The 24,065-nt window shown below is 40.5% G+C and overlaps 1 protein-coding gene across 4 annotated transcripts in view; it reads right to left on the reverse strand.

The window, feature by feature from the left end:
* The window catches only part of LOC131031531 (protein COFACTOR ASSEMBLY OF COMPLEX C SUBUNIT B CCB4, chloroplastic), a 163,208-nt gene that overhangs the window by 122,996 nt on the left and 16,147 nt on the right, over positions 1-24,065 (reverse strand). The gene's annotated exons all lie outside the window — the stretch shown is intronic.

Below are 24,065 nucleotides of genomic sequence, written 5' to 3' on the forward strand. Positions count from 1 at the left end.
GAATAACAAATTCAACACAGGAAAACACATAATTCCAAAGAGTAAACAACCAAGTTGCATACAAAGCTACCACTTAGATAAACAAACCACCAAAATACAAAGCTGGACGCTTCCATTTGACTATGATTTGATCAATGAAATCACAAACACAAGAATAATTGGAACATTTCAGAAGCATAAGCATGCAGTCAACTACCATTAAGGATCTCTTCTGATCAAAGCGCTTATTTATAAGTTACATGATCCCCAAGTTTTGTGACTTAAGATGATAATTATTCATCCCAAAAATCAAAATTTTAAAGCACCAACAATAAAAGATATTAAAAAGCAGGAAAAAAAAAACAAAAAACTAATCGAAAGAAAGAATAAATAAAAACTAACTAAAGCAATCTAAAGCTAGCAATTTAATGCATGAACCTTACCCTATGATTTTAATTTTTAGTGCAACACCTTTCTCTGAAACATGACGATCCTCTAATGAATCCCAAACACTAATCACAATGAGACTTTACCAAATAATATTGGTGACTTGAATCTGATGTCCTCCATGGAACAAAACAAATTTGATGTTCTAAACCCTAATTTTTTGTCAATGATTTTAGCCTTCGTGAGACAACATCTTTTGACAAAAATCAAACTATAATGCAATGAAAATCCTTTCAGCACCTATAATTCTTTTGCATTCACCAAACACCTGGTATAGACCTTGACAAAGATGAAAAATACTAAAAATTGTGTGTGAACTGCTGAAAACCCCAAGCTCAATCTACAAATCACCAACACAAGTTTAAAGATAGAATAATAAAAAATTAGCTATTCAACAATATGCAGAAGATTGCCTTAAGACTTCACAACTTTCTTCTAAGCCAACCTGCTTTCTTTAATCAGCGAACTTGTAGCCTTAACAGATCACTAAACAAACGGTTTCCAAGGGCCACATGAGATGAAGAGATGTGATTAATTTAGAAGAGGCAGCGATTGACTTGGAAAAGTCACCACCGTTTGGGGAAAAGGTAAGAGAAGTGTCTACTCATCCCACTTGAAGGCTACATAAGGAAAAACTTCATTTGGAGAAAGGCATCGAAGGAGATTGTTGACATGTTTTTATGCACAGAATAGCATACCAAGGTATCTTATCCTCTCTTGAACAAAATCCTCTCAAATGCTAAACTAAGTGATCACTTAAGGTGACTCCAAGGTTCCAAATGTCAAGTCTTGACATGTGGATAAGCTCAATGGTTTGATGTGATATTGCTGGAATCACAAGGGGGACTTACATTTATTCTTGACCTCTTGCTTGAATGCGGCTGGAACTTGGGATCTCATTGACTTGAAAAAGATAAAAGGGTGAGGGTTTAGAGAGGCTACACTACTCGTAAGATCGATGATAGCATTGGATCATGCTAGGATGGACACATTCCTTAAACTGAGTTTTGCTTCACCATGTTGCCAACAACTATGCAAAACCGATGCAATCTTCCAAGTGAATTGAAAGGTTTTCATATGAGTCATTTATCCAAATACCCAATACACTAGCGCAACTTGAATAAACATATCCACAATTGAACTTAACACATTTTAATGTTTAGGCTAACTATGCACTACAATTGAAAATCATCCAACCACAAATAGTATGAACCAAGGAATTATCAACATCCATACATTACTCCATCACAATCAATGAACTTCATCTAAATTGAGGATACAACGAGGAAATCATGCAATATGTAGAAGAAACAACACATTCCACCATATCTTAAATGAAAAGGATGTTTATTTACAAGCTTGGCAACAATTTCTCCCTTCTCCTCTTACTCTGCTTTAGCTAATTGTTTGCTATCTATATTCTATTAACTATTCACTATTAACCCTTACAAATGAAGAGAGAAAGCCTTTTATAGACTTCCCTATACAAATGAATGGCCAAGATCAAATCCAAATCAATGGCCAAGATTACAAGATAAAACCCTAATTAGGGTTAGTTATATAACTAATTTTGCATTACATTTAATGCTTGACCAATGATTTGATTACATATTTTGGACACATGTCCAACATTGAATTCTAACCAATAGGAATCAAGGTTAGGTAAGATAAACAATATTTGATGAAGTGACATGTATCACTTGCTCCACTCTTGGATGCATGAAGTTCAATGTATCTGGATGTATTGACTTTGATTGATAAATAAAGGTGAGTTGTTGCCACCTCAGCTTGCTCCTTGTAACAAATGTTTGTAATTGTAATTCTTCTTGATCATTTTACCCTTCATCTTCTTGTTTGGCAATTCCGCCTTTGTGTTGCAATTAATGTAGACCTTGTGATGTTTATGCTGGATCCTTCCTTCTTGCCTTGACTGCGTTGATCTTACTCCTCCTTTAGCAGTTTCATCTTTTATGCTTGCTCCTTCATGATGTTGCTCTTCATCTTGTGAGGATGAGTCTTTATCCTTCCCTTGCAATGTTGATGAATTATCTATCCATCTTCTTGTGTAATCTTGTGAAATCTTCTCCTTTGAGCCGCTTCCTTATATCCTTCTACATGCTGATGAAGCCTTCTACCCTTGCTTCAAAACTTGAAAAAAAAAACACGCTTTGATCAAGATACAAAAGAGAACAATGTCATTCTTTAGATCTGGAAATGAATTTCCTTTGTTTGCTTTCAGTCTGAGACTTCACCTTGTAGAGGTCTGATTGGTGTTTCCACCAAGTGGTAGACAAACTTGCTGCAGGATATAATGTCAAGATGGACAGGCTTTTGGAGGTTCAACAGAAGACTGCCTCTTAGGCGGGGGCTTTTGAGCATGAAGTAGAAATTATACTAGGAAGGTCGGGGTTTTGGAGGGTAAGTGGAAGTGGTGTGAAGATGGCCGGGCTTTGGGGGTGCAAGAGGTAGTGGTGTGAAGATGGCCGGACTTTTGGGATGCAAGAGTGACTTCTCCAAGTTTAAGAAGGGCCATCGGGTGCAAGGAGGATATACGGAGATATGAGAAGAGAATTCGCACAGGGCCAGCAAGTTCGGTTTTCAGAAGAATGATTCCCCAGCACACTGTATCACAGTAACATCATTCTGGATATTTATAATAAACATATCTGCATACTGTTATGATTCATAGTCACAGAATTACAATCATAAGGAATAAATTTGAATAACTTCAACAATCTCTAGACAATTGGCACTTATAACATAAGCAGGTTAATATACTGAATTTACAAATTGATGGTAACTTACACAGGCAAATAAATACTATCTCTGTTTTTTCTCACAATAAATACAAGATGTGTGTAGCGATATGAGAGACTATGAATGAATCATGAATGCTCAAATCATTACGAACATACTGATAAAAATATTAAGTATTAAAATCAGATTGCAGTGCTTACTTGTGAGGGAGGGAATGGAGGTGTAATGGAGAGGTTAGGAGAGACTCGTAAGTTGGCTGTCCTAGAACGACCCCAGAGGCATCTAGGACCTTGAGAGCACTTACCTTGAGGAGTCTAGCAACCTGATTACAGCCTCATCCCAAACTCACAAGGTTAAGCCATGAAGAAGGATGATATATGAGGAGATCAGTTAGAGTCACCAAGTGGAGCAAGAAGGTTGGAGGAAAAAACCTCTCTTGGGCTTGGGTAGAGAGACTCTAAAGTAGTCCTCGTAGTATCTTCCTTCCAAACATCATGTTTATATAAATTGGAATTCCTACCATCATGTTAAACTTGCATGTTCATTAATCAGAGGAATGTATCTATTTGCATATTGTTTTATTGTTATATGCAGGAAACTATATTTAATCTTATATTTCTAAGTTGACCAGATATAATCTCTAACCCTAACTTTATAACTTTCTGATTCTTAGTACAGAATATAGAAGGGGCCATTGCAAGTGGTATCAGAGCATAATCCTGCCACCGTGTGAGGAATAGTTAATGCAAGCAAACCCACGTAGACGGGGCAGGTCAGCTATGGCTGAACAATTGGCCAATGAACTAAGAACCTTCATGGAACAAACTAATGAAAGATTTGAAAGAACAAATCAACTACTCCTACAAGCTATCCAAAGCATGAGTAATAACATTGCTAGACCCAACCAAAACCAAGGGAGGGACACTAATTCAAATCATTCCGAAAATGATCATTCCACAAGAGCTTCCACACCTAGACCAACCATGCCTCTGTTCCTACCAAGGGAAGAACCCATGTTAGAAGAAGAAGATCCAGCTATAGACAGTGTAGAGGATCTTGCTGCAATTTACTCTAGGTTGGACCTTGAAATCCAAAGAAGTATATATCCTTTAGTGATTATTGTGAAGCTACAACTAGGATAGCCCAAAATAGGAGAAGAGGACACCATGACAAATATCTAAAAGCAAGAGTAAGTAAAATGACCCTTCAAAATTTTGATGGATTTGGAAAATACACAGCCAGATCATGGGTCCAAAAACTAGACACCTATCTATCACTCAGTCCCATGACCGAAGAAAATGCTATTAAGTTTGCTGTCCTACATTTAGCAGGGATAGCGCATGATTGGTGGCACCATGGCCTTATCACCCAAGGCCATCAGCAAATAACAACCTACAACGAGTTCACTCAGAGGCTCATTACAAGGTTTGATCAAAAGCATCCCAAGTGGTATTTCAAGGAGCTCACCCAGCTATGGCAACATGGGACTGCAGAGGACTATAGAGGACAATGCTATTGAATTCCAAAAATTAGAAGTGATGGTACCAAAGATATCTCAAAGGAGACTTACATACTTATTTGTGGAAGGACTTCAAGAATCAATTAAGAATATAGTAAGTGCCCTAGATCCTCCCAACTTGGAAGAAGCAATTCAAAGGGCTATGAAATTCGAAACCAACCCTTCAAGAGAAAAGTCCAAAAACTTTCCATCCAAATCTCACACTAAATATCCTCATAAGGAGGAAGGACACAAGAAAGATGATAGAGGAAGGTCATGTTACTTTTGCAAGGAAAGATGGAGCACCGGACATAAGTGTCAAGTGAAAGATTCCCAAAAACAAAGAGATGAATTGAGGAGGAAGAACTTGTGTTTTAAATGTAAAGAACCATGAGGGCGAGATCACCAATGCAAGGAAGGGCGGACGCACAAAATAGAGGCAACTTCCGATGAGAATGCTAATGAGAATCCTATCAAAAGGATGAAGTTCGATGAGGAAGAAACCAGAACTTTAGCCCTCATCTCACAAAAATTCTGAGAATAGACCTTTTCAACTTAAAGGTACTCTTAAAGGGCAGAAAGCAATCGCCTTGATTGATAGTGGGGCTTCCCACAATTTCATTAAAAAAAACCTAGTGTCAAAAAGGAAATTGGAGGCCGAAGAGTTTAAAGGGTTTAAAGTGGCCTTAGCCAATGGATCCCTTCATCAATGCATCAAGGTCATTAATCAACTAGAGATCGAAATGGGAGATCACACCATCAAGGCGGACTTCTATGTAATTGCACTAGAAAATGATGTAATCTTGGGAAGACCATGGATCCACTCTTTGGGTCGGTTTACCATGGACCTACCAAATTTGTGTAATGTTCCCTGACCGTACGATATAGCTGGTAAGGCAAAGGAACTACGATGGATAGGCCGTACGGTACGAAGGAGAGACACTGTAATGTTCCCTGATCGTACAGTATAGCTGGTAAGGCAAAAGAACTATGATGGATAGGTCATACGGTAGGAGAGGAAGGAGAGTCGTACGGTGTAAGTGTTGTACGGTGGAGTGAGGGAGGGTCGTACGATGATGTCAAGCAGGCCGTACGGTGGAGCCCAAGAGGGTCGTACGGTGGTGAGGAAGGTGTACGGTGGGGCCAAAGAAGGCCGTACGGTGGTGAGAAAAGGAGGGGTGGTAGTACGGTGTGAGGCTATGAAGGTGCAGAGGTACGGTGAGCTTCAACGGTTGTGTGGTGATCTTCCGGAGTAATAGATTCTGAATATTAGGAGTTATCCTTATGCATGTAAACCAGATTAACAGATACGCAACTAGAGAAAGTAAACAATGATAAAATTCAAGATTTGCCAGATCCGGAACGAGTACAAAGACAGAATAGGGTGAGAGGTGAACCTCACCGAAACTGCAAATACCAAATAGGGAGGGTCTTTCACCTCCGAAATGGCGGATAACAGAACTCCAATAGGAATTTGCACAATAGAGAAAAGATACCAAAAATTTGCATGCCTACAACAATGACTAACACGGCCATATATATGGGCTCCGGGAAACTTCCCAAAGGGTTACAAACGGACCGACACGACCAACCAAAACTTGCCTAATCTAATTAAATAAAAGGGCCCAAAAGATTTGTTATTAAATTTGGGGCCTTACAACAAAGTAATTAGATTTATTATTTAATTATATCGGGGACATCACAATCCTCCCGGGCCAAAAATTGCTTGCCCTCAAGCAATTGCAGACTTGGATGCTCCAGAATTTGCTCGCCTTCCCAGGTGGCATCCTCGATGGGTAGATTCTTCCAGCGTATAAGAAACTCTTTGACTGTGCATGTTCTCAACCTATTTTCTCTGACATCGATGATCTCCGTCGGCTCCAGAATTAGTTTCCCTTCTTCGTTGATGGGTGGCAGATCCTTGGACACTGTGACGCGCTGCCCGACGGCCTTCTTCAGACATGACACATGAAAAACATTGTGAATCCGACTCCCCTCGAGAAGCCCCAACTCATAGGCAACTTCACCCACTCTCCGAACCACCCTGTAGGGTCCATAGAAACATGGCTTCGGCTTCTCCTTACCACTTGTCTTCAAGGAGGATTGTCTGTACGGTTGAAGTCGGAGGTAAACCAAATCACCAACCTCAAAATTCCGCTCAATCCGGTGTCGGTCAGCATACATCTTTTGCTGGTTCTGAGCCCTCTGCAGGTTGTCTTTGAGAGACGTTAGGATGTCTAAACTCTCCTGAAGCCAATCTTTGGCCATCGGTGCACGACTGTCTCCCAATCCCAGGTCAACAAATGAAGAAGGTTCATAACCGTACAATGCTTTGAAAGGTGGCATGCCCATCGACATGTGATAAGTGGTGTTGTAACAGTGTTCACCCAAATGTAACTAGCGAACCCAAGCCTTCTGTTGCGTTGAGACGTAGTTCCTGAGATAACCCTCCAGCCATTTGTTCACAATCTCTGTCTGTCCGTCTGTCTGCAGATGGTAGCTCATGCTGGGCGACAGCTTGGTTCCTGCCAACTGAAATAACTCCATCCAGAAGGTATCAGAAAACGGCTATCACTGTCACTGACTATGTTTCGCGGTAAACCATGTAGGCGGAACACCTCACGGAAGAACAACTCGGCTACTTGAACTGCTTGATATCCTGTGGGGATGGCAAAAAAATGTGCATACTTGGTCAATCGGTCAACTATGACAAAACTGCAATCCTTTCCTTGCACTTTGGAGAGTCCAGTAATGAAATCCATCGAGATGCTATCCCATTTCTGGTCGGGAATTGGCAGTGGTTGCAGCAATCCGGCCGGTAGGTTATGCTCAGATTTGTTCTGCTGATAGGTGGAGCATTCCTGCACATACTGCAGGACGTCGTTCTTAAGCCCCTTCCAAGAAAACCTTTCACGAATCTATCTGTAGGTTTTCAAGTATCTCGGGTGTCCAGCCAAGGGAGAGTCGTGCAATTCCTTCAGAACCTTTTCCTTCATCTTGGATTCGAGTACCAAATAAATTATGTCCTTGTAATAAATGATGTCGTCAACCACCTTGTATCGGTCATCCTGCACTAGACCATCCATCAGTTCGCAGGCAAAAGTGTTCTTCAAGTATTCAACCAACAGGTATTCCTTCCAGTCCGCCGAAATCTGAGATAAAGAACATATGGCTGGCCTTCTTGACAGGGCATCAGCGACCACGTTATTCTTTCGCTTCAAATATTCAATGTCGAAATCAAATGCCTAGACTTTGCTCACCCATTTTTGTTGTCGTTCATTCAGATCCCTCTGCTCCAAGAAGTATCGCAAGTTGTTGTGGTCTGTTCACACAACAAACTTTGCTCCGACGAGGTACTGCCGAAACTTCGTCAGTGCGTGTATGATGGCAAGCATCTCCTTGTCATAGATGGAATATAACCGCTCAACTCTCGAGAGCTTCTGGCTCTCGAACGCAATGGGGTGACGGTCTTGCATCAACACCGCTCCAATGCCTTCCCTCGAGGCATCGCACTCCAGGATGAAAGGGCGAGTGAAGTCTGGTAGTGCCAGAACCGGACACGTACTCATAACTTCTTTTAATTTGTCGAAGGTCTATTGCGCTTGCGCATTCCAATGGATCCTTTCTTTGTCAGATTTGTCAGTGGTGCCCCAAGCTGTGAAAATCCTTTCACAAACCTTCTATAATAACTGCACAAACCAAAAAATCCGCGCAACTCCGAGAGAGTCTTGGGTGGAGGCCAATCCAAAATGGCCTGAATCTTCTCCTGGTGAACTTGTACCCCCTGGGCGCTGATGACGTGACCCAAGTACAGGACCTCGGTCATTCCAAATTCACATTTGGACCTTTTGGCATACAGTGATTGTGATTCCATAATCCCCAATACTTCATCCAAATGCCCCACATGTTCCTTCCAGGTCTTGCTATAGATGAGTATGTCATCGAAGAATACCAATAGGAACTTACGCAGTTGCTTGTTGAAGATGTGGTTCATGCAAGACTGAAAAGTGGCCAGAGCATTGGTTAATCCAAACGGCATGACCAAGGACTCATAGTGTCCGTAATGGCAACGAAAGGTCGTCTTTTCCACATCTTGCTCCCTCATACGAATCTGATGGTAGCCGGAGCGAAGATCAATCTTGGAGAAATAGATTGAGCCATGTAGTTCGTCCAATAGCTCATCGATCCTGGGAATGGGGTACCTATTCTTGATAGTCTTCTTGTTTAGTGCACGATAGTCGACACACATTCTCAAAGTCCCGTCCTTCTTCTTCACCAGTACCACCGAGGACGCAAAGGGGCTAGAACTGGGCCGGATCCATCCTTTATCGAGGAGTTCCTGGATCGTTTTCTCTATCTCATCTTTGAACTTCTTCGGGTGGCGATAGGGTGTGGTGATAACGGGTTTTGCTCCCTCCTCCAACTCGATGGTGTGCTCAAACCCTTGGTGTGGGGGTATACCAGGTGGAATATCAGCAAAGACCAACAATGCCCATCCAGAACCGACAGAAGTTCCTCATCCTGGTAGTAAGTCGGTTGCTCTTTCACAAGTTTTGTTGAGATCAAGCAATGTGTTGCCTAAACTACTTCATCATCTCTAAAGATGGCTTCCATCCTTTTGGCGGAAATCTCCCTCGGGCCGCCATTCAACATTCCCCTGAGAACCACCTTCCTGCCATCCACCTCGAATGAGAACTCCATCCTTTTGAAGCTCTGTGTGTATTGGTTGAGGGTCTCCATCCATTGAATGCCCAATATGACATCTGTGTCATCCAGATCCACAACAAAGAAATCATCGGTCACCGTGTAATTTCCCATGGTGATGCTCAGTTGCGGAACCAGGTGAGTGCATGATAGGAGATTGCCTCCTGCCACCTTGACATCGAACCCTTCATGCTCCTTTGTACACAAACCCCTTCGGTTGACAAGTGACGAGTTTATGAAGTTGAGCGAGGCCCCACTATCGAGCATAACAAGAACTCGTTGCCCTTGGAGTGTACCGCGTACTCTAAATACACTGCACCTTGGGGTACCTGCCAATGTGGCAATGACGCCCCCCCTCCGTACCAATGTGGAGATTCTCTCCACCAGTCTGGTTTCTTCGGCCGATTCTTCCCTTGGGGTTTCGCTTTCTTCATGCTTCTCTTCTCCATCGGACATCACTTCAATATAGTGAATCTTTCCTTTGCCCAAACATCGGTGTTCTGGTTACCATGGTTCTTTGCAAGGGAAACACAGCTTTTTCCTTCTGAGTTCCTGTCTTGTGGCTTCTTCGAGTGATGACCCCTTCGGATAGGGTTTATTATCCTTCTCCCTTGGAATGAAAGGTGGTTTGGTATGTGCAAAACTTCTGGAAGAGGAAGATGTTGCCATGTTACGGGCCTTTTTTATTGCTTCCGTGAGTGTGCTAGGGTTGAACCCTTTCACCCAACCTTTCAGTGGTTCCATCAATCTGTCCATGAACAAGACCACCAATCTCCGCTCTGAGATGTCAATTACCAACACGGATAGTCTCTGGAATTCTGTGATGTAACTATCCACAGATTCCGACTGCTTTAGTTGCGCCAACTCCTTGAAATTGAGTTCCGGATCCTTCCCGTCAAATCAATCTATGAGCTTCTCTGTGAATTCGACATAGGAAGTTAGCTGGTCATGGCCAAGAGTGACCATTCCATGATGCCACCATTCATGCGCGACCCCTTCCAGGTGGAGTGCTGCAAACTTGATAGCTTCATCTTCAGGCATCGGGTTGAGTTGGAAGTAAGTATTTGCTTTTCGAACCCAGGCACGTGCCGAGGTTGCTCCGGCCCCATCAAAGGATGACAGGTTGATCTTGCCAACCTTCCGCTTGATGTCATTGTTATAGTGTCCATAATGGACCCGACTTCTACCGCTCGAGTATTTCATCTGGAGCTCTCCACATAATCCTTGAAGGATATGTCCCCCTCGAGATTTGCATCCCTCCAATCTTGACTCAACTGTGCTTGCATCTCCTGAAAGGTGGGCTCTTGCTCCCCCCGTGGTGCTTCTGATTTTTGAGGAAAAGTCGGCATCAGCGGCCGTGAATGTGAACGTTGGACGTTTGACCTTCCCATGACTGAATCATCGCCCTGTCCATTCTGTTCTCCATTCGTTTTTCCCAAGGCCAATTGTCGTAAGGTTTCCTCCATGATTTGTTGTCGTTGCTCTCCTCTGGTTAGGGTGTCGTTGAGCTGAGCTTGGCTTTTGATTAGCTCCCTTAATAGTGCCATGACTTCTCTTGTAGGGTCTTGTGGTTCCCCCATTCGATCGACTGAAAGGTACCTCCTTCTGGTGTACACTTGCATCCACTACACGACAGGCTGGCAAGATCACAAGCTCTGATACCACTGTAATGTTCCCTGACCGTACGATATAGCTGGTAAGGCAAAGGAACTACGATGGATAGGTCGTACGGTAGGAAGGAGAGACACTGTAATGTTCCCTGACCGTACAGTATAGCTGGTAAGGCAAAGGAAGTACGATGGATAGGCCATACGGTAGGAGAGGAAGGAGAGTCGTACGGTGTAAGTGTCGTATGATGGAGTGAGGGGGGGCCGTACGGTGTAAGGGTCATACGGTGATGTCAAGTAGGCCGTACGGTGGAGCCCAAGAGGGCCGTACGGTGGTGAGGAAGGTGTACGGTGGGGCCAAAGGAGGTTGTACGGTGGTGAGGAAGGTGTACAATGGGGCCAAAGAAGGTCATACGATGAGCTTCAGCGGTTGTGTGGTGATCTTTTGGAGTAATGGATTCTGAATATTAGGAGTTCTCCTTATGCATGTAAACCAGATTTACAGATACGCAACTAGAGAAAGTAAACAATGATAAAGTTCAAGATTTGCCAGATCCGAAACGAGTACAAAGACAGAATAGGGTGAGAGGTGAACCTCACTGAAACTGCAAATACCAAATAGGGAGGGTCTTTCACCTCCGAAATGGCGGATAACAGAACTCCAACAGGAATTCACACAATAGAGAAAAGATACCAAAAATTTGCATGCCTACAACAATGACTAACACGGCCATATATATGGGCTCCGGTAAACTTCCCGAAGGGTTACAAACGGGCCGACACGACCAACCAAAACTTGCCTAGTCTAATTAAATAAAAGGGCCTGAAAGATTTGTTATTAAATTTGGGGCCTTACAACAAAGTAATTAGATTTATTATTTAATTATATCGGGGACATCACAATTTGGAAATCTGTTTTCAATACAATGGGCAAGAGGTCACACTTAAAGGCCTACCCAATGGCTCCCCAAAGATGGTCTCATGCAAACAAATGGAGAAAATCCTTAGGCGTGACCAAGGAGAATGGATTACGCAATGTATGGTACTAGACAAATCTGCCACTCTAAATCAAGCCATACATATAGACATCCATCCTATTTTGAAGAGACACAACAGAATCTTTGAGGATATTCCTCCAAGACTTCCTCCAAAAAGGCAGTTTGAACATTCAATAGAATTGGAAGCAAGGACCAAGCCAGTGATCACCACCCCTTACAGGCATCCCCACAAATTCAAGGAGGAGATTGGAAAAACTATAAAGGAACTACTTGAGATGGGACATATTCAGCCTAGTTCCGGCCCCTTTGCATCATCCATAGTGCTAGTCAAGAAAAAGGACGGAACAATGAGAATGTGTATAGATTATAGAGCCTTGAATAAGAAGACAGTAAAAAATCGTTATCCTATACCATGGATAGATTAATTGATAGATGAACTCCACGAAAGTCGGTACTTTTCAAAGATTGATCTACGATCAAGTTATTATCAAATAAGGATGAGGGAAGAAGATGTACCAAAAATTGCTTTTAGATGTCATTATGGGCATTTTGAATTTTTAGTTCTACCATTTGGCCTCACAAATGCCCGAACCACTTTTCACTCCTACATGAATCATGTTTTCCGCAAGCAATTGAGAAAATTCCTTCTTATATTTTTAGATGATATCCTGATATATAGCAAGACATGGGAAGAGCACCTTAAACATATTGAGGAAGTTTTGAGTATTTTAGAAACAGAGTCATTGTTTGCCAAAGCCTCAAAATGTGAGTTTGGCCTTGAAGAAATCCTTTACTTGGGTCATAAAATCAATGTCGAAGGAATAAGTGTTGATGAAGAGAACATTAGATCCATTAAGGAATGCCCAACACCCAAAACCCTAACCCAGCTTAGGGGCTTTGTGGGACTATGTAGCTACTATAAGCGCTTTGTGAAAGGGTTTTCCAAAATTGCTGCTCCTCTTACAAATTTAACCAAAAAAGGAGCTTTTGTGTGGAATGAAGTATCCCAACAAGCTTTTGAGAAGCTTAAGTAGGCAATGAGCACCTGTCCAATCTTAGCCATTCCAGATTTCACACTACCTTTCAAACTAAAATGCGATGCTTCTGGAGAGGGAGTTGGGGCAATTCCCATGCAAAACAAGCACCCTATAGCATTTGAAAGCTATAAACTTACGGAAACAGAAAGGCACTACTCCATATACGATAAAGAAATGTTAGCCATCATGCATGCCCTGGCCAAATTTCGTTAGTACTTGGTTTGCGAGAAGTTTAACATCAAAACAGATCACAATAGTTTTTAACATTCTTCATGAATCATAAAGATCTCAATGATCGACAACAAAAGTGGGTTAAGTAAAATTCAAGCTTGTGATTGCGATATAGAATATGTCAAGGGAACAATAATGTTGTAGCAGATGCCTTGTCCAAACGGCCTCATTTGAATGTCATAACTAGAATCATCGGGGATTGGAAAAATGATATCATTGCAGTATATGCCAAAGACCCACTAGCAAATGAGATATTGGAAGGAACTATGCCAAATGATCAATAGAAGGTAGTTGAAGAAATCATTCTATATAAGGATAGAGTATTCCTTACACCTAACTCAAAGATGAAGGAATACCATCACAACCCTCTATCTGGTCACCAGGGGTACTTCAAAACTTATAAGCAGATAAGGGAAAAGTATTCTTGGAATGGCCTCAAAAGGGATGTCTTGAAACATGTACAGGAGAGCATGACATGTCAAAGAAACAAGACAAAACAAAGTCACCCCGCAGAACTTCTTCAATTCTTATAACAGGATTACCAAAGGTGTAAGGAAAAGATTGCATCTATGTAATAGTGGATCAGCTCACCAAGTATGCCAATTTCTTTGCAATATCTAAATATAGGGCACCACAAGTAGCAAAAGTATTCTTTAAGGAAATCTTCCAACTACACGGTTTACCAAGGACTATCATTAGTGATCGAAACGGTCGCTTCTTAAGCCAATTCTGACAAGAACTTTTTTGATTGGCCAATACTGATTTGACTCCTAGTAAAAGCTATCATCCTCAAACAGATGGACAAACAGAAGTTGTCACTAAATGGATAGAGGGGTACTTCAGAAATTATGTGACGAGATAACAGAATGTGGGGATTAAATGGTTGCACCTCAAAGAAATGTTACAACACCTCTCATCATATGTCCATTGGAATGAGCCCATTTAAGGCATTATACAGATATGAGGCTACTACCTTTGCAAACTTGATCATCCCTAAAAAGAGTACCTAGAGCCAAGGACTTCATACAGTTAAATATAGATATCATGAACACTCTTAATAATAATCTTCACCATGCTCAGAATCAACAAAAGATGCATGATGATTGTCAGCGTGTAGAATGAACATTTGAGGTGGGAGATTTGATCTTCCAAAGATTGCAACCTTACAAGCAGTCGTCCATTAAGACTAGCGGAGTAGAAAAGCTTAAGCCCCGATTCTATGGACCCTATAAGGTTTTAAGAAGGATCAGTGAAGTGGCCTATGAGTTAGAGCTACCTGAGAATAGCAAAATTTACAATGGTTTTCCTATCTCTCGACTTAAAAGGGTTCTTGGACAAAATGTAACTCCATGTGCAGAACTACTACCACTAGATGATGAGGGCAAATTGGTATTGAAACCAGAGACTATCCTCAATATGCAAGAGAAAAAGTTGAGAAATAAAACTATTCCGGAATTTTTAGTTAAGTGGAAAGGTCTACTTGAGGAGGATGCAATGTGGGAAGGAGAGGAGGTTTTCAACCATCCTATTGTGACCTATTTCACACATCACCCCATTGCAGATGGGGACCCCCTGTTTTTTTTTTCTTTTTAGGGTTTTGTCCTAGCTCTGCAATTTCATAAGTCCATTTTCTAAGAGAGTTTTGAGTTTGAGTTTCTGAGGTCATCCTGAGCCAAGTTGAGAAATCATGTTCAAAATCATGTATGAGTGTTGTCAAAGTGCTTAGAAGGTCAGAAGGACGAGGATCGCAATTGCTTTGGGTCATTTCTAACAACTTTCTATTTTTTGGAATTTCTGCTTTTTTCGCTTTTTTGCTTTTTTCTGCTTTTTTGAAAGTGGAATCTGGGTTTTGTTAAAGAGGTCATTTAGTCACTGCCCATGTTGTCAAATTTGAAAATCTTGTCTCTAAGTATAAAAAGCAAAGTTTTGCTTTTTCTGCTTTTTTCCGAAATTAGGGTTTTGATCCTCAAGCCATATTATTGCTACCCATGTTCCCAGAATTGAAAAATTTGGTCTCTAAGGGTAAAAAGCATATGGAAACCCTAATTAGAGTTTTGTTGCAGAAGATTAGCCATTTGATTAGTGCCCATGTCTTCAGATTTGAAAAATCATGTTTTTGAGTGCAAAAAGCAAGGTAGAACCCCAATTAGGGTTTTTGTTCCGGATGATCCACATATGAACATGGCAGGTCAAAGATGGACTTAACAATTTGAATGAAGATGTTTTGGAGAAAAGGTAGCCTGAAGATGAAAGTTCACCCAAGGCATAAGGAGACTTGTATAGACATTTTCAAACTTCACCCAAGCCAAGGATGGCTAATGGAAGACAAAGTTCGCCAAGGTTAAATTGAAGATAGCAAAGCAAAGTGGAAGCATGTCCAAGCTTCTTCCAACCTCGCCTTGTCCAAGGAAGAGTGAAGTCCGCCTTGGCATGAGATACATAAAGTCCGCCTTGGAAAATTGTCCAAGCACATGCCAAGTCTGCCTTGGCAAAGCATCATCCAAGTCCACCCTGTCCAAGGAGCCTCCAAGTCCACCCTTTGCAGAGACTCTCCAAAGTCCGCCTCCTGCACAAGAAAAGTTGTCCAAGCACTAGCAAACTCCTACCTTCAGTCAAGTAACCCATGGCAAAGGTTCATCAAACTCCTACCTTTGGTTAAGGAATAAAATTCAAAAAGTTGGCAAGTGTTGATACCTTGATAAGAAAAAATTCAAAAAATTGGCGCTATGTTGATACCTTGGGGAGAAAAAATTCAAAAACTTGGCTAAGTGTTGATACCTTGGGGAATAAAATTTCAAAATTTGGTTAAGTGTCAAGGAAAATTCCCTAAGCAAAGAAGCAAATCCGCCCAAGGAAGATAAAAATGACAATTTGAATAAGTATGGTGGAGAAGAATGGCAGGATGTCCATGTAGTCCGCCCAAGACAAGCGGCTGGTAAACATGTCCAAGAAGAAGCTCAAGTCCACCCCTCCTAAAACAAGACAAAGTTGGCATCGTGTCTTCCAAGTCCGCCAAGTAAGAGTAAAACATAAAATTGTCTAGAATCCTTCCAAGTCTGCCCCATGGACATGTCAAAACTTCTTCAAAGTCTGCCTAGGGAAAAGAAAGCATAAAGTGTGTGGTGCAAGCCACAAAGTCTGCCTAGGTTGGATGGTAAAAGGCAAGAAAAAGATTGGAAGAGAGATGATGTACAAACACATTCCAAATCCGCCTAAGCAAGAGCAAGGCAAGAGATTGTCCAAGTCCGACCATGGCATGAGGAAGATGTCCAAGGACATTCCAACTCCGCCAAAGCATAGGAAACATGTCAAAGACCAAGCAAGTCCAACTTAAGATAGGAAAGTTGGCTAAGACTCTTCCAAGTCCGTCATGGAGAAAGCAAGACATGAATGAATAAAGCAAGCCTATCAAAATTCGCCAAAGAGAATTGTTTGGAAAGAAGAATGAAAAGAATTATCTAAGCAACTTCAAAGTCCGCCCTACATTGGTATTTGGAAACATGTCCAAGGAGCCTCCAAGTCTGCCCCCTTAAAAAGAAGTTGTGGCATGGCAAAAGAAGTACCAAGTCCGCCTTGGCATAAGGCACATGAAGTCTGCCCATGAAGGAGATGTCCAACAAAAAGTGAAGTTCGCCTTGCCTAAGACATGACAAAGTCCACCTTGTCAAAGATGAAGCCAAGTCCACCTAGACATGGTGAAATAAAACAAGACCAAGTTGGCTAAGACACAAAGTCCGCCTAGGCTAAAGAGAAGATGAAAGGGATTGCCAAGACGTGGCAAAGACCAAGAAGACATGAAAATTTGCCTAAAGGAAGATAAAAATTTCCAAAGGAAGATTGTCCAAACATCTTGGAAATTTGATCAAGTACAAGAAAAAAATAAAATCACACAGGCATTCCGAATTTACCTAGGCATAAATGGAAGAATATGTGAAGATGCCTAAGCCAGACATAAAAGAATTTGCCCAAGACTTGGAGATTAGACATTAAAATCAACTTGCCATGATGAAGAAGAAAAATGGTGGGTTGGAAAATAAAATTTGACACGTGAATATTTTTAATTATTTTCTAACTCTTAAGAGAAAATAATTCCAACACTACGAAATATTTTTAAAAATTCAATAATTTTGGAAATTAAAAGAAATTTCTAGAAGATTCCTTAGTTAAGGATGAATTTGAGAGAGAAATAATACTTTCCATTTTGGAAAGATTTAAAGCATTAAAACACAAAAAAAAATAATAGAAAATTAAAAAAAACAAAAAAACACAAAGAAGAAGCTTCTAAGTTTTAAAACCTTAAACTCTATATATTTTCAACCAAACACTTTCAAATTTATTATTTGGAGAGCAATTGAGAAGTTTTCTCTCAGATTTTTGAGGAAATTGATTTTTGAAGAGGAATTTTGAAGAAGTGAATTTTTTTTAAGTGTTGAAGTCAAGACATTAAGTGTTTTTATTCTGATTCGAAGACAGATTTTCAGAATTGAAGGTGAATTTCAATCACAAAGATCAATTTCTAAAACACAATTTAAAATTGACTAAATTCTTCTACCTTTCTATCATATTTCTAATCAAATTCATCGATTTCTAGACTAAATTCTTCACTTTCAGTCTGCTTTTTCGCAGAAATTTAACCTTTTTACAAACTGAAAGTGAAATTTTCAAGAAAAAAAGGGTCTAAAATCAGCAAGCTATCTTGAAAATAATATTGAATTTTTATGTGTTATGCAGGTTAATGACCTCCAGAAAAGCACCTTCCAGAAAAGCACCAATGAAGTTTGCCAGTAAAGGAGTTCAGCAAGAATCCAAGTGTAATGATGGGAAAATGGTGAATGATAAATTAAGAAGGAAAACTACCCCTTCCCTCAAAGAGAGATGAGAGTTTCGCTATCAATTACCATTCAAGCACTTTTCACCATTACATTAGGAAGGGGGAGAAGATAATTCACTAAATTCTATCTCTCCACACAAAGATGGTAGATTGAATTCTAAATAAATTGGAAATGTTATGTTGATCCCCTCTTCTTTGTTTGATTTAGAAAGAAAATTGATTGAATTATGTAGTGCAAAAATGACAAAGAATCGATTATAACTTGAGATCGGAATATGGGATGAAGCTATGCACCTGGATTCGGCAATAAAATGTCGAGGCGAAGTCACCCTGCGAATTTGAGGAAAATTTGCCTGGACCGTGGCAGGAATGTACATGATCCTCCGAAAAATCTGCAAAACGAAAAGAGTTTTTCCGCCTCTGCAAATGAAGCCCGAATCCAAAAGTACAGCTGCGCACCTGCAATCCACACACAGAAAAGAGAGGAAAATGGGTTGGGATTGGGGGTTTGCCTTAGGTAAAACCCCAGTTTTGGAATTAACCAAGTAATGAAAGAAAGTACTTGCAAGTAGATGTAAATGAAAGACTGAATTGTAAATCACCTCAAGGGAGGTTGTAGTAGCAATGTTGATAGAAATGCTTGTGTGGAATTGTATGTTGAAATCAATCTCCTCTTCAATGGTTGAATCCTTGACTTGAATGCAACACCTAGCCTTGAAGGGAGACTTGAGAATGCTCAATGCTGGAAAAGAATGCTTGAATGCTTGAATGTTTGATCACTTGTGCAACTTGAATCTCTCCAACTTTGACCTCTCCAACTTATCGAACTTATCCAAACGAGAGGACGAATACCCCTTAAATACATGTTTGGTGGATTTGAATTTCGTCACGGGCCGACATCAGGGGAGTTTCCCCCCCGAGGCACAACCCACAATGCATGCTCTAGGAAGGGTCCTGCCTCAAAATAGGGCAGGGACAGGGGCGCCACACCCCTGTCCTGGGAGGACAAGGGTACCACGCCACTGTCCAAGGGGAGAGGGCAAAATGCGATCAGGGTGATGCAAAGGCCAAGCAAGAAGCTGTTTTCGCAAGCCGAGCACTCTCCGGTCTTCGATCAGGCTAGAGGATTCAAGTTTGCGTGTGTGAGGACCCTAATGCAGTCAAAAATTGCTAGGGTCGCAATTTTATGACACTACATTTAGCCCCCACTTTAGCGGGAGTATAAGCGTACGCCAATACTATCGGTAAAGTAAAAGGAAACAAGATTGAAAAGACTTTCACCATGTCAAGGAGGCAAGATGCGCCAAGCCCCCAGTGGACTTAGGATCTTACGACTTCGATTGACAAAGTAAAAGGGAAGATCGAGAAGGGGACAACCATTACTACAAGTAGCAAAGTTCCCTTCACTATGAGTCATGAAAGCAAGGATACAAAGATAACAAAGCAAAACAAAGTTCACTAAGTAATTCTTAATATCACAAGAAGGAAAATGTGAGCGGAGTGTATGCCCCCCCACGTTAAAGCGATCGTACATGCCTTATCGGGAGCGATTGTTTTAAGGTAGGATACACCCAAAAGAGAGAAAAGAAAGGGAGCACGTTATCACAAGGATTTAGCCCCCAATCGAGGTATAAACCCAAGGATAATGAACACAAAACACGAGGTAGAGTCAATTTCCTCAGGGTCAGTATGCTGTATGATAACTCATGTATATCATGTATGTAAATGCATATAATAATCTTCATTCCCCAAAGAAGGACACTACCTTAGAAGAAAAGGAAGAGAGGATGTCTTTTGAGTCAACATGAAAGAGACCAATAAAGATCTCAATGCTTTGCATCGTCCCCAAGTAGACATTAAGGGAACAATAGAAGAACAAGGATACACATAGAAGAATGGTCACAAAAGAGCAAGAAAGGAGAGAGAGAAAGATCTACAGTGCTAGTATCGCTAATCCAGTACGACATCCGCCTCCCGATCTTGCTGATCACTATTTCGGGAAGGCAAGCAACATGCCAGAGGAGCGACATCGAGCACAACAGATGGAGCTATCACAAGATCCAAACAAGGACTATGCTCATGTTGTAAGTCACTTTGTTCGATTCTAGGAGCTAGGATTAGGGTTTGTGAAAACTCATCCGATAAATGTTTGTCCACATCAACATACTCATACTCACTATTAGAAGCATTAGGAGTTGTATTGTCATTATGAATAACATTTTCACCCATTTCTTCATCAAAGTTTAAAGAAAGAGGAGCAAGAACACGAATAGAAGTAAAATCATCACATGTTTTATGCAACTTATGATTTGGAGATGTAGGTTGAACATCTTGCTTAGGAGAAAAGGGAATCATGTCAACTGTCGGAGTCTGAGGAGATTGAGTATTTTGAGGGATAGCTTCACGAGCACGAACACGGCGTCTTCGTCGGCGTTCTCTCGCACAACGATTTCGTCGAATCTTAGTGGAAGGTTGAGAAGGTGAAGGAACACTTGAAAAAGTAGGAATGCTTCCCTCCTTGATAGTGGAAGGTTTAGGTTGAGGTCTTTTTGGTTGAACAATAAGAGAAGCAGGCCTCTTCTCTCAATAAGAGGAAGGAGGTGGAATTGTGCCACAGAAAGGAGGAATATTAGGTGTAGGGAGGAGACCAAGTCCATCATGAGGAGGAGATATAGGTCTAACCTTAGGAGGAATATTGTTATTCTCCTTAAGAGAAGGTAAAGTCACATCCATAGAAGTAGGTGGACAATTTTCCTTAGGAGGGAGATTAGTCCTATCCGAGAGAGGAAGAAGCTCATCTTGAAGAATAACAAGAATGTCAAGTGTTGGCGATCTAGATTGAATTAAGGATAAGATCATATCGTTCTTCCATTTTTTATAAGATTGAAAAAGAGCATTGCTCCTTGATGGAAGAGATTGAAATTGTTTAGGCCAAAAGAGATCAATAGGAACACCGGGGCTTCTTTCGGATGGACGAAATAAGCTATGGTTCACAGTTATGATTTCTCCATTGTGAGGAAATTTAAGACACTTGTGAATTGGAGAAGCAATAGCCTTCATGGAAGATAGCCAAGAATAGCCCAACTTCACACGGAACTGCTCAAAAGAAGGTATGATAACAAAGTAAACATCCATGGGTTTAGCATGGACTTCAACAAGAAGGGTGATAGAGCCAATGGTAGGACAAGAGAAGCCACTAAATAACTTCACAACTACATTAGAAGCATCATAGAGTGGTTTATGCAATCGTAAAGTGAAAAGATACTCTTCAGTTATGGCATTAACCATGCAAGAGGTATCAATCAGGGCACCACGGCAAGGGATATCCTTAACCTTCGCCACTATGTATAAAGGGCCATTGGGTGCTCTAATGGTCTCACTAGGATCAAATGTAATACAAGGATCCTTAGGCCTATCTTGTGTTTCTACCATATTAACCAAGTTTAGAGCCATAGCGGTGAATTCTTCAGAAGTGGGAGAATTAGACACAATCTCAATAACGTTAGAGGTATGAAATGGCAAGGGATCAGTGAGAATCTTAAGATTTTGATTAGGAGGAGCAACTGATTTATTCCCTTTATCATTCACACCTGCCACAGATATAGTATTATTATCAATCAAGTCTTGAACCTTATTTTTCAATGCAAAACATTTCTCAGTATCATGACCAGGTTGATCATGAAATTGGCAAAAGGAATTGTTATCAAAATAAGGAGATGCAAGTTTGGAAGGATCAATTTGTTTTATAGGAGGAAGTTTGATAACATTTACGTGCAACAATTGAGACATAATAACATGCAAAGATTCACTCAAAGGAGTAAACTGCCTTTCTCTTTCGAAAAATTTAGAAATCGAAGGCACGCCCGTTGTAGCAATCACATGGTTGTTGTTGATTGGATCATTGAACTTGATGAAGTTTTTTGTTGGTTTGAACTTCGCAAACGGTTGTTGAACACTCTCCCCCTTATCACTCGGAGCCATAGGAGTGGATTGCTCCATTTGAATCACAGTAAGTTGATAATTGTGGAGTGTTATGCACAACTGCGGAAAGGAAGTAAACTCAGACAAAAGAAGCTTTTCCCTGATATCTTTTTGCAAATTAGAAATGAAAATTCTTTGAATATCATTATCAGGTACATGAAAAGAAATTTGAGCACACAAATGCTTATATCTACCAATGAAATCAGTCACTTTTTCTTTAACACATTGTTTACAATGCATTAAATGAGTCAAAGTGATTTTAGGACCAATGTTGTTTTGAAATTGTTGGATGAAAGCATTTGCTAGTTGTTGAAAAGAAGTGATAGAATAAGAAGGCAGAGACCAATACCATTGTGAGGCCTTATCTCTTAGTGTTCTTGTAAACAATTTTGCAAGCAATCGTTGATCATAAGCAAAATCAATACACAAGGTTTGGAATAATTGACATGCGTAAGAGGATCACCTTTTCCATTATAGAGTTCTAATTGAGAGACCTCAACATGTTTAGGTTGCACGGCTTTAACAATATCAAGAGAAAGTGAGCTCGCAACATCAAAGGTGGGCACACTAAACTTGGATTGACTCATAGAAGCAATTTGTTCTTGTAAGGAAGACACAGTTTGAACAAGATTGTTGATTGTCATTTCGATGGAAGAATTGATGTTAGGCCTAGGTGATTGAGAAGGAGGTGTGATGTTGTTGGAAGAAGGCATGGACTGAGAATAAGGTGGTGGGACATTATGATAAGTAGGCATAAGTGAGGATTGGGTAAGAAAAGGGACACTCAAAGGAGGAATAAAGTTGTTGAAGGAATTGCCCCCTTGTGTCACACTAATTGGTTGAGGAATAATAGGAACATTCATGGAAGACATAGGTAAAGATGGCAGATTAAATGAAAAAGAGGGATTGCCCCAATGACCTATGGTTGTAGGAATGACATTTTGAGTTGAAGTAGCCATGATGTTAGATGTGAAAGTAGGAATACTAGTCATAGGATTAGTCAAAGGAATAGAGGAATTGACTTGTGTTGAAGGTTGTGAATAACCTAGGGTTTCGGCACAACTCTTGATAGGCATGACATTACAATCAACAATATGTGCAATGCCACGCAATATATCAATTCCACTCTTATCACTTTGAAGCATGCGTTTAAGACCTTCAATTAATGGAAGAGCTTTACTATTAGGGAATTCATGGGACATCCATTGTTGAAAGCTATCAAATTGATTGTCCAATGTAGAAAGTTGATCTAAAGAAACCCTAGTTAAAGCTTCTTCATCATGGGATCCATCAATGGAGTGAATAGGCACATGATTAGGATGGGAAGAATTAGCATGATCCTCATTAAAAAAGTATGTTATTTTTAGTAAGTGTTATTTTTAGTAAGTGATAGTTGCTTCCTGGTTTGTGCCCTAACGGAGTTTGGAGAAACTATTTTTAGGGTTTTGGGTTGAGCCAGTGCAGCACGGGCTATTTATGGCAGTCCAGCTTGCCATGATGATCCAGGGATTCAGTTCTATTTTTGGCAGGCAAATTGGATTCAGCTTCTTTAGCTTGATTATATGATCAAATGGACCTAGTCATTTATTTATTAAATGACTTAAGTTATTTCTGCTTTTTGGGGGTGTCCATCTTAAAATTATTTTATTAAAGATTTTCATCTTTAAAAATGTGTAAACAAGTGCTTATGTTGGGCGATTCCTTGTCGAGGAAAAATGTTTTATTAAGTGAAATATTAGCTAAGGCATAATGGACGCCTAAGGGAGAAATAAGTTAATTTTGCAATATATTTCACTTATTCATATTGGATGCCTAAGGAGGAATAAGTTGATTTTATAATATAATGCACTTTATCACCTTTGGACGCCACATTATGCTTTATTGATATTTTTATAAAGTATATTTGCCTCTTAGTGAAGGTCGATTTGGGGAAAAGGAGAAATGAAATGAAAATTTCAAAATAATATGAAGTGAATGTGCATTTGGGTTTGGCGT

Source organism: Cryptomeria japonica, chromosome 6 (assembly GCF_030272615.1).
Source record: "Cryptomeria japonica chromosome 6, Sugi_1.0, whole genome shotgun sequence".
Classification (NCBI taxonomy): Eukaryota; Viridiplantae; Streptophyta; class Pinopsida; order Cupressales; family Cupressaceae; genus Cryptomeria; species Cryptomeria japonica.